General features: G+C 45.5%; 1 protein-coding gene across 3 annotated transcripts in view; it reads left to right on the plus strand.

Moving 5' to 3' along the window:
- Positions 1-3,613: 3,613 nt before the first annotated feature.
- The window catches only part of ARSG (arylsulfatase G), a 120,255-nt gene continuing 114,209 nt past the window's right edge, over positions 3,614-9,659 (plus strand). For all 3 annotated transcript variants that reach the window (XR_008389737.1, XM_053655566.1, XM_053655583.1), the window contains exon 1: positions 3,614-3,825. The gene's annotated coding sequence lies outside the window, so the exon portion shown is untranslated. The remainder of the gene's footprint in view (positions 3,826-9,659) is intronic.

Consider the following 9,659-nt stretch of genomic DNA (forward strand, 5'->3'; position numbering starts at 1 on the left):
AGGCAACCACACATTGATGTTTCTCTCCCTCTCTCCTTCCCTTCCTCTCTAAAGATAAATAAATAAAATAAAGGATTTAGTTTTCATGATACAGGCATAATGACTCTTTCAAATGGTTTAAAAATGCAGTATATAAAGTGTGAACTAAAACATTCAGATTGAACTTTACAGTTTTACTGATGGTCTAATCAAGCCTGTCATTCAAAATAAGTAAATGACTGCCTCCAAGTATATTCTAGACTTTACCATAAACGTTAATGGAAACACACATCAGGAAAGAAAATCCAAAGTGCCCAAAGTCATAACATACTTGTTTGGTGTTTCAACATTTCTTGGTGTTAGTCAACACGGGGAAATGTGATTTCTGCTTTGTCCGGCAGTATTTATGGTTCACATCACTAAACAAATATAACAAATAGACTCAGTTTCCTCTTTACCTGGGGAACTTACCTCAGTCTTCTTGGAATTAATGGTTTGGCCATTTCATAAAATTACTTGCTAAATTTAGAGAGACTTGTCACCAAAAAGTCCAAATGTTAACTGTGTATGCAATTCAGATATTCACTAGCACTCAAATTCTAACTCTGAATTTAAACAAAGTATTCTTTTTGGTAGGAAGGACTACACATAGAACTGTTTAAATACGTACGAATTATGCTATGAACATCCACACTGTCACGGGGGAGACAGCTCTGGAGGTCGTGTACTCCAAAGCATGAACCGCTGGAAGTGATGCCTCGCAGGCCGCTATGGCAGTCGGTGCAGTGGCAGTGCTATTGGCCGCACTGGGTGGGGGCTTTGTGGCTAGCATCTGGGCTTTTCAGGGGCTTCGGTGTCCACGTCATTGAGGGGTGGGTCTCACGCTCCATGGCAACCCTCATGGGGGAGTGAAGAGCCCTATCAGTCGCAAAACGAGCAAGTACCACACATCTTGGTAAGGGCGGGCGGGGGGGGGGGGGGATGGAGGCGCGCACGCCCGGACCACCCCTGGAGCTGGTACTGGAGGATTGGCGGTGTGGGGGTGGCTCTGTGTGGGGATTCCTGGGCGGTGCTGCCCGGTCGTAGAGGGCGGGGACCGTGGCTAGTGGTGGTCCGGGTTGAGGATGTGGGGGTGCAGCTGCAGCAGAAGGAGGTAGAACGCAGAAGGAGGTAGAACAGCGGGCACTGTGGTGTCTTCGGGGAGGAGGCCCGGCCCGCAAGGAGGCACCTCGGAGAGAAGATGAGGCGAGGGCGGAGTGGGGGAATCCTTCCCACCCCCAGTTGGGGAGCTGGCGGAGCCCGCAGGGGCGAGCCCCAGGTGCCAGTTGCTAGAGGCAACAAGCTCCAGTGACCAACTTGTCCTGGCTGCCCGTGATGTGCAGGTTTGGGCTTGGCGGGATTGCAGGCCCGCAGCCCACCGAGGTGACCCTGTTCTGCTCCACAGGCTCCACCCAGAGTAGACCCGGGAGACTTCTTAATATCAGGCTTTAAAACGCCATTATTTTTAATGTTAGGGCGAAGGCACCCCACATAACACCTTCCTGCCCAGACCCTGAGATGCGGGTCCTTGTGAGGTAAAAACTTCAGCAGGAGTCTTCCTTCCTAAAAGCAAGAAGACAAGGAGGGCACCCCCTGGCTTGATGCTTTGTCCAGTAGAAGTCAAATTTCAGTCCATTGGGGGTGGGCGAGGATGAGTCTGCTCTGGGATCAGAGCTTTGACCATGGAGACCTCAGTTTCAGAATTCTCCCACACTCAGGACCCCCCAGGATTCAGATATGCAACCAGGATTTCCCCATGCAATATGTATCCCTAAGCTGGAAAAGTCTAGATAATTAGTAACTATGGTAGGCTCCAGACAAATGTCCAGTTTTCCCTTTTCCAACCTAAAAAGCCTTGTGATGGGACAGCTGTTTGGCCCATTCGGACAGAAGGAGGAAAGCTCTACCTAAACCCAGGCAGTGAAAGGAAGGGGCCTGTCACTGTGAGTCTGGCTTTGGAACTAGTCACTGATGTCTTCGCCAGGGTGACCAGACCTGGAGACGGTAAACTTCAGGGGCTGAGATGTGTCCTCAGCCTGCAGTTAAGTTACAGAACCAGGCGTCCTTGCATTAGTCCTCTGTTTGGTCTTGGACACCTTTGAGTCACATTGGGAAGGATGAGTGTTTCTCATGTGGCCTTAATGAGTCAATTCATAATATCCCTATTAGTACCCGAGTGACAAATTGGAAGTCAGGTCATGCTCTTATGGTTACCACAAATGGTTATGATAACAAACAAAACATACAAGTATATGCCGGTGAATTAAACATTTTTATAGTGTGAATTAAGTAAGGAATAATTATCACATATACTTTTAAAAAAATAGGGCACATCCTGAAGTTCCCAAGGCAGAAGAAACCTGGAGATGCCTTTTGTGTTGGGAAAATAACAATGATTGATCTTTACCCCAAAGACTCCTGGTGTTTTGTCTTCGTACGGGCCTCTTTGACACATGGCATTCCTTTTTGACATTGTTGGGAGACACTTCCTCAAGTTGTGAATATTAGATGTCGAAATAGGGAAAAATTCCAACAATTATAATTTTCATACTTAAAACTGTATTTCTGGTGTGGCACCCAGCTGTATCAAGACGCGTGTTACTGAGAGGTTCCCATGATCTGGGTTTCTTCCCAGGTTGGCCATTCACTATCTTAAATGCCTTTGAACTTGGTGATACCTGTTTCAAAGGTTCACATTGAGATAATTTACACAGAAGTACCAATACACCCGAACTGTGTATATGTGCCTGGCACATACTTGTATACAGACATTCAGCATAACAGATAGGAAATGTAAGTCATTCAGTAACAAGATGGATTAAATAAATTAAGGAAATCTGAAGTGTTGTTAACTTAAGTGATTATCTTGCTAATTGTTTTCCACCTTTTTTGGTAGTCATCTTGCTTAGATGGAGTAGCTGTAGATTGCTTTATAAGTATATGCTTCCTATCCTGTGTCTTATGACCTTTCGATATTTTATTTTAGGAAAGTGAACTTAAATCTTTTATTTGAGTATAATAAACTTTGACTTATTAGGAACCCTGCATGAACCCAGCAGAGGATCGTACTTTTGCTTTTTTGCCTTCACTTCTGTTCTCCCCACACCCTCGTGTTGCCCCTTATTGTCCACGCACATGCCCAGGATCTGAGACTCATTCGAGAGGAAAGCGTCCGGTGCACTAAAGGGAGTGGTTGTCCCTCGGGGGCCTGGGGGTGAGGAGTAAGCACTGGGGGCTCTTCTCTATGAGAACCGCGTATAGGGACTGTCCCAGTGTTACTTTAGCTTCTCTATGACAAACATTTCTTTTGATTAGATGTTTCCAAGCCATTCATCAGAGGCGAGGGCCGGGGCACTATAAAAGCCCATCGATCCACCTCCCTCTTTATCCTCGGTTTTTCAAATCTAACCTTAAAAGGGCCCGGGAGCGGAGTTGTTCGGTCTTGAGAGCTAGCGCGCTAAAATCCAAACAGGCTTCTGCACCTCTGGCCCGCCCTGCGCGCTGGCCCTTCCTCCTCAGGAAGCGGCGTCGGATTTGTCGGTTCTGTGCCAGAGTGGCGAGCAGAAGCCCGGACTGGTCGCAGTGAGCCGCCGTCGCCTACTTCTGACTCTACTTCTGACTCCGCGAAGCCCAGAGCCAGGGAAGTCCTTCCCCAGGACCCCGGAGCGCAGGCTTGTGACTCCGCCTCCTCTGGCACTGGGATCCGTGCTACCAGGGAGCAAAGCACTTGTCCATACCCACGTGTCCCTGTTCGAGTTGGCCGCACAGGGAGGCCTTGGAAAATCAGTATGGCGATGCAGCAGAGCAGTAAGTGGGATCGCGTCATGGGCAGAGCATGTAAACAGTGCTTTCTAAAAAGTGTGAATCGTAGCCACTTCCTTCGTTCTGATTGGTCGTCTAGAGCAGAGCCGTCCAACACCAATGTGAGCCACAAACGTAATTTAAAGGTTTCTAGTGGCCATAGTAGCAAATGCAAAAGGAAGCAGATGAAGTTAATTTCAATGATATATTTTATTTAATCCAATATGTCCAAAATACGATTTCAATGAGTATACAAAGTACTGCGATATTTTACATTCTACTTTCATACTAAGTCTTAAAATTCTGGCTGTATTTAACCTGTGCATTGCAACTCAGTTCCGGCTGGGCATAGTCAGGTGCACAGCTCCACCTGACTCGCGGCTGCTGCACTGGACAGCCCTGCTCTAGGTCAGTGCCATTGTGTAGTCTAGGTGGGAATGTGTAACTACGATGTGGAACCGATGGGAGAGGGGGGAACGGCCATGCGGGTCCTCTGTCAGTGACTCTGGACATTCTGAGTGTGAGGTGTGAGCCCCGAAAGGGCCTCTGGAGGTGGTGCTGATTCACTTTGGGATCTCGCTGTTGTTCTCCATGGCAGGTTGTTTTTCACCCTCTCTTCCTATGGCTAAGGGCTCGGTTTTTCCTTTAATGCGATTTCAGTTTTGAAAAGCAGAATTGTAAAGTGTTAATAATATGAATGTTACGGAGTCCATTCCATAGATGAGGAAACAAGCCCGAAGTAGCTAATAAGTGAACTGTGTGCAGTGACACCAATGGCAGAAATGGGACGTCATCCCAAGTCCCCAGGAGACAGATAAAATGAGTAAACAGATACTTTTATAAACTAATGTCAGAGTAAAGGGATAGCAACAAGTGCTGTTTCAAATAGGATAGTCAGGAATGCCTCCTCAGGGGTGACCTTTGTAGGGGACTAAACTGAAGTGTCACATCATGTACACATTAAGGGAAGGGCGCACCGGGCAAAGGGAACCACAAATGCCAAGGCCTAATTCTTGTGATTTCAAGGAGCAATAGGAAGGCCAGTACAGGTAGAGTAGCAGCACCAAGGGGGGATGAATAGCCTCCATCAGGCCGTGCAGGAAGGGCCCATTGTTAAGGACTGGGTTTTAAATGTGATTGAGTCTGACTTGTGCCTTGACAGGATATCATAAGGCTGCCATCTGGAAAATAAAGGCCAAGGTGTGCTGGTTGGATAGATAGCAAGAATGGAAGCAGGTAAGCCAGCTAGACATTGATTGCAATAGTCCAGCTAAGGTGATACTGGCTTGGATCAGGGCTACTGGTAGTTTGACAAGAGCAGTCAGGTCCTGGGTATGTTTAGGAGGTAGAGCCAACAGGGTCTGTGGATGAGCATGTCTGGAGAGCAGGATCGAGAGTTCTGTGGAGGCCTTGTTAAAGTGGAAATGCCTCGTTGGCGTGGCACCCGCCTGCTGTCACATGGGCCTGTACAAGTCCAGAGCTCAGTGACATGGTCTGGACTTGGTGTGGGAGTTGACAATGTGGAGAAGGTGCTTAAAACTTTGACTGCATTCTGGGGGCACAAGTTGCTGGGAGAGTTAGTGTGTTTGCTTTTTTTCTTGAGTTGCTGGAGATGTATATAAGTAATATATTGCTGGCTACATGGCCACAGTTTGTATTTTCTGTCAATAATCTTTGGTGAACTACATTACAAAGTCTTTACAGATAGAGGTTTAGGATATCAGTTTTGCTATCTAATTTTCCCTTAGGAAATCCATAGTCACTGAAGTGATCTTGATTTGAATATGAGCGGTTATTTAACATGAAAAGTGAAGTTGCAAGTTTCTTGTCACTATCTTCTTCTGTACTCTGAGACACTCAACACTGAAAATGAACACTAGGGGGCACTAGATTCCTTACTTATAAGATGGTGGCTGGCCCACCTGTTGAAATTTGTAGCCCTCACTTCTATTAACATCTGTATTAGAGATAAATCTAAAGACAAAGACAGGGTCTATTTTCTCAATACAATGTATACTTATTATAGGAGTGACCTTTAAGTGTGTAACATGCCTGAAGTGACTTTAAATTGGTCATTTACATAACCATTTAAAAATGTAAAGAAATGGCTTCTAACTTCTAGATCCCTATTAGTGAGCCTCATATCTGGGAGCTTTTAAAAATAAGGACTCATGATAATTGATTTATGAATTTTAGAATATTTGAGATGGAGTAAAGAAATGTAAATGGGCTATGGGAACCTTTAATTAAATACAATTTTCTATTTTATCATCAGGTATTAAGATAAAGTAAAGGTAAATAAATGCACAAAAGCTGCATTATACACTTTTGTAGTATATCATTGATAACTTTGTTAAAAGTTTTGGAAAGATTTTAGTTCAGGTGGCATCTGTCTTAAAGGAGCACATGATCGCAATTCACTTTTAGAACAGGAGTGATTTTGCATTTTGGAAGGGAAACCGTGTACATTTATACTCAAGCGTTATTCACTGAGCAAGATTAAAGCTGAATCTCTTTAGTCACAGGAAGTGAAACCTGATAATTCATGTGCTATTTAATCTGTCCTGTCTTTGGCATCTGTGATCTGAGAATCTTTGACCCCAACGATCCTTTTCTGTTATCCAGGATTGCTAGTGTCCAGAGTCGCACCACTGCTGGTATCTGTCCACTGCAGTGTCCCAGACACGTGGAGTGGGGGCCAGAAGCTGTGGTCCATGGGCCAAACCCAGTAGTCCACTGCTTAGGGGTTTTTTAAATTTTATTTTTCAATTACAGTTGACATTCGATATTATTTTTATTAGTTTCAGGTATACAGCATAGTGGTTAGATAATCATGTAATAAAGTGATCTCCCCATTATTTCAAGTACCCACCTGCACCTAGTTAGTTATTACAATATCACTGACTATATTCCCTGTGCTGCACTTTACATCCCTGTGACTGTTCTGTCACTGCCAATCTGAACGTCTCACTCCCTTCACCTTTTTCACTCATTCCTCCAACACCCCCCTCATCTGGCAACTGTCAAAATGTTCTCTGTATCTATGAGTCTCTTCTGTTCTGCTTCTTTGTTTACTTTTTTTGAAGATGCAGTTTTTTATAGTTATGTATTTATTGCCATTTTATTGCTCATATATAAATTTTAGGTCCTTACCCAAGGGCATGCTTATTGATTTTTAAGTGGGGGGAGGAGAGTTAGAGGGAGAAAAACATTGACGTGAAAGACATTGATTGGTTGCCTCTTGCATGGGCCCCAGCTGGGGACCAAATCTGCAGCCTAGGCATGTGCCCTGTCCAGGAATCAAGCCCATGGCCTTTCGGTTTATGGGACAGTGCTCCAGCCAACTGAGCCACACTGGCCAGGGCCATTCACATTTTTTTAAAATCTTTTTCTTCTTAAAGCAGACCATTTAACATGTCTTGTAATGCTAGTTTGGTGGTGATAAACTTCTTCAGCTTTTTCTTGTCTGGGAAACTCTTTATCTGTCCCGGGATTCAAAATGATAGCTTTGCTGGGTCAAGCAATCTTGGCTGTTTGAAAGGTCCTTGCTTTTCATCACTTTGAATATTTCTTGCCAATCCCTTCTGGCCTGTTAAGTTTCTGTTGAAAAAACAGCTGACAGACTTACAGGAGCTCCCTTCTATGTAACCATTCTCTCGCTGCTTGGACGATTTTTTCTTTGTCCTCAACCTTTTGCATTTTAATTATGATGTGTCTTGGTGTGTGTCTCTTTGGGTTCATGCTGCTTGGAACTCTTTGCGTTTCCTGAATATGTGTGTCTTTCTCCTTCATCTGGTTAGTGAAGTTTTCAGTCATTATTTTTTCAAATAGGTTCTCAATCCTTTGCGCTCTCTCTTCTCCTTCCTGTACCCCTATGATGTGGATGTTGTTACACTTGATGTTGTCCCAGAGGTCCCTTAAACTATCCTCATTTTTTAAAATTGTTTTTTTCTTTTTGCTGCTCCAGTTGGGTATTTTATGCTGCCTAGTCTTACATATTGCTGATTTGAGCCTCTGCTTTGTCTAATCTGCTATTGATTCCATCTAGTGCATTTTTCATTTCAGTTATTGTATTATTCCCTTCTGTACCTTTTTATGCTGTTGAAGTTCTTTTGATATCCTTATAAGCATTGTTTTTAACTCTGTATCTGGCTGCCACCCACTGCCACCTGCTGGCTGCCTGCTAGGCCCAGCCACTGAAAGAGTCTTGAGCAGTATGCAAGTTGGGTGAAGCATGTTCTCAGATACTCGCAGTAAGGGGTATGGTGTTCACCAGGTTAATACAGATTCAAACTTGGTGCCTGTCCTGGGTCTGAGGCCACTGAGCAAAAGTCTCAGAGTAAACTGAGGCCAGCTGCCACCTGCCTGGGGCCTATGGACCTTTGCAGATTCTCAAGCAGTTGTCAGAGTGGAGCTAGTAGAGTTCATCAGTCTACAGCAGATTTAGATTTGACAGTGTGGAGGGTGGGCTTACCACAGGAAAGGCAGTGCATGCTGGGCTTGTGGGAAGATGGCCCTCAACCTAAAGCCATACAACTCAGTTTCTCTCTGTGTGTCTCTGGAATCCTCCAAGCTCGCCCAATATTCTCTGAGAGTTTCTAAAGCAAGGCTACAGTTCGGGCTGAGGCTGGCTGTCACTGGCAGAGCCTACAGCCATATGTGAGTTTGGTAGGGCAGACCGCAGGGAGTCCTCAGGATGGAGTTAGTGTGGCTCCTGAGGCTCACGCTGTTGGGGTGGGGGGAGTGCTCTACCCGGGAAAGATGGCATCTGTGGGTGGTGTGGGGGAGGGGTCAACACGGACATTCACAGCTGTCCTTCTTGCCCCCCACCCACCAGCTGCACAGCCCAGTCTCTCCCTGTGTGACTCTGGCACCCTCGGAGCCGCTGTCCTCCACTGGAGCCCAGGGTGGGTGCCTGCAGGTGAGGGTTTGTGCACAGCAGCCTTCCATCTCACTCCGGCTGATTGTCTCAGCCACACAGGGAGCTTTCTGTTCTCAGCACTGGGGCTCCAGGCTGTGGAGCCCATGTGGTGCTGAGACGCCTCACTCCTCAGTGGGGACCTTTGCAGCTGGGATATCTCTCCAGATTCTTTCTTTTTCAAACTATAAGAGAGGGTTTACTTAGAAAGTTACAGAGGCAAAGGAGGGGCCTTCAGAAAGAAAGGTGAAGGCAACATGTTGGGGGAAGAAGGGGGTCCAGGGAAAGGTGCCCTGTGCTCTCGGGAGGCAGCCCTTTGGAGAGCCAGACAGGGTCCCATCTCTGCCCCTCCCACCAGTCTCCAGTAGCTTCTTCTGTTTATCTTTAGTATAAAGACTTCTGTTCAGTTAGTCTTCAGCTTATCTGGGTTGACTGTTCCATAATTTAGTTATAATTTTGGTGTGGTCACAGGAGGAGGTAAAAGCAGCTTCTACCTCCTCTGCCATCTTGGTCTGAATCCACTACCTATATTTCTTCACAGCCTGTGAGCTAATAATGGTTATTACATGTTCATGGCATTGAGTCAAGTAAGTTTCCCATAAATCAAGTTTTATGAAAATGAAATTTCAGTATCCATGAATAAACTTGTATTGAAACAGCCAAGATGCTTCATTGATCTATCATCTATGGCTAATTTCCCCACTGCAGCCAGCAGAGTTGAAGAGCTGTGACGTAGCCCTCATGGCCCCCAGAGCCTCCAGTATTTACTACCTGGATCTTCACAGAGAAGGTTCACCAACCCTGGACTGGAGAGTCTGGGCTATTTGCTTAGGGGTTAGAACAGTTGTTAGGATTTTTCTGTACCTGAATAGTCTTAACTATTTCCACTCAATACAGTCGAGAGGCTGAGCTATTACTGTGG

Source organism: Artibeus jamaicensis, unplaced genomic scaffold (genome assembly GCF_021234435.1).
Source record: "Artibeus jamaicensis isolate MK-2021 breed Jamaican fruit bat unplaced genomic scaffold, CSHL_Jam_final contig_1998, whole genome shotgun sequence".
Taxonomy (NCBI): Eukaryota; Metazoa; Chordata; class Mammalia; order Chiroptera; family Phyllostomidae; genus Artibeus; species Artibeus jamaicensis.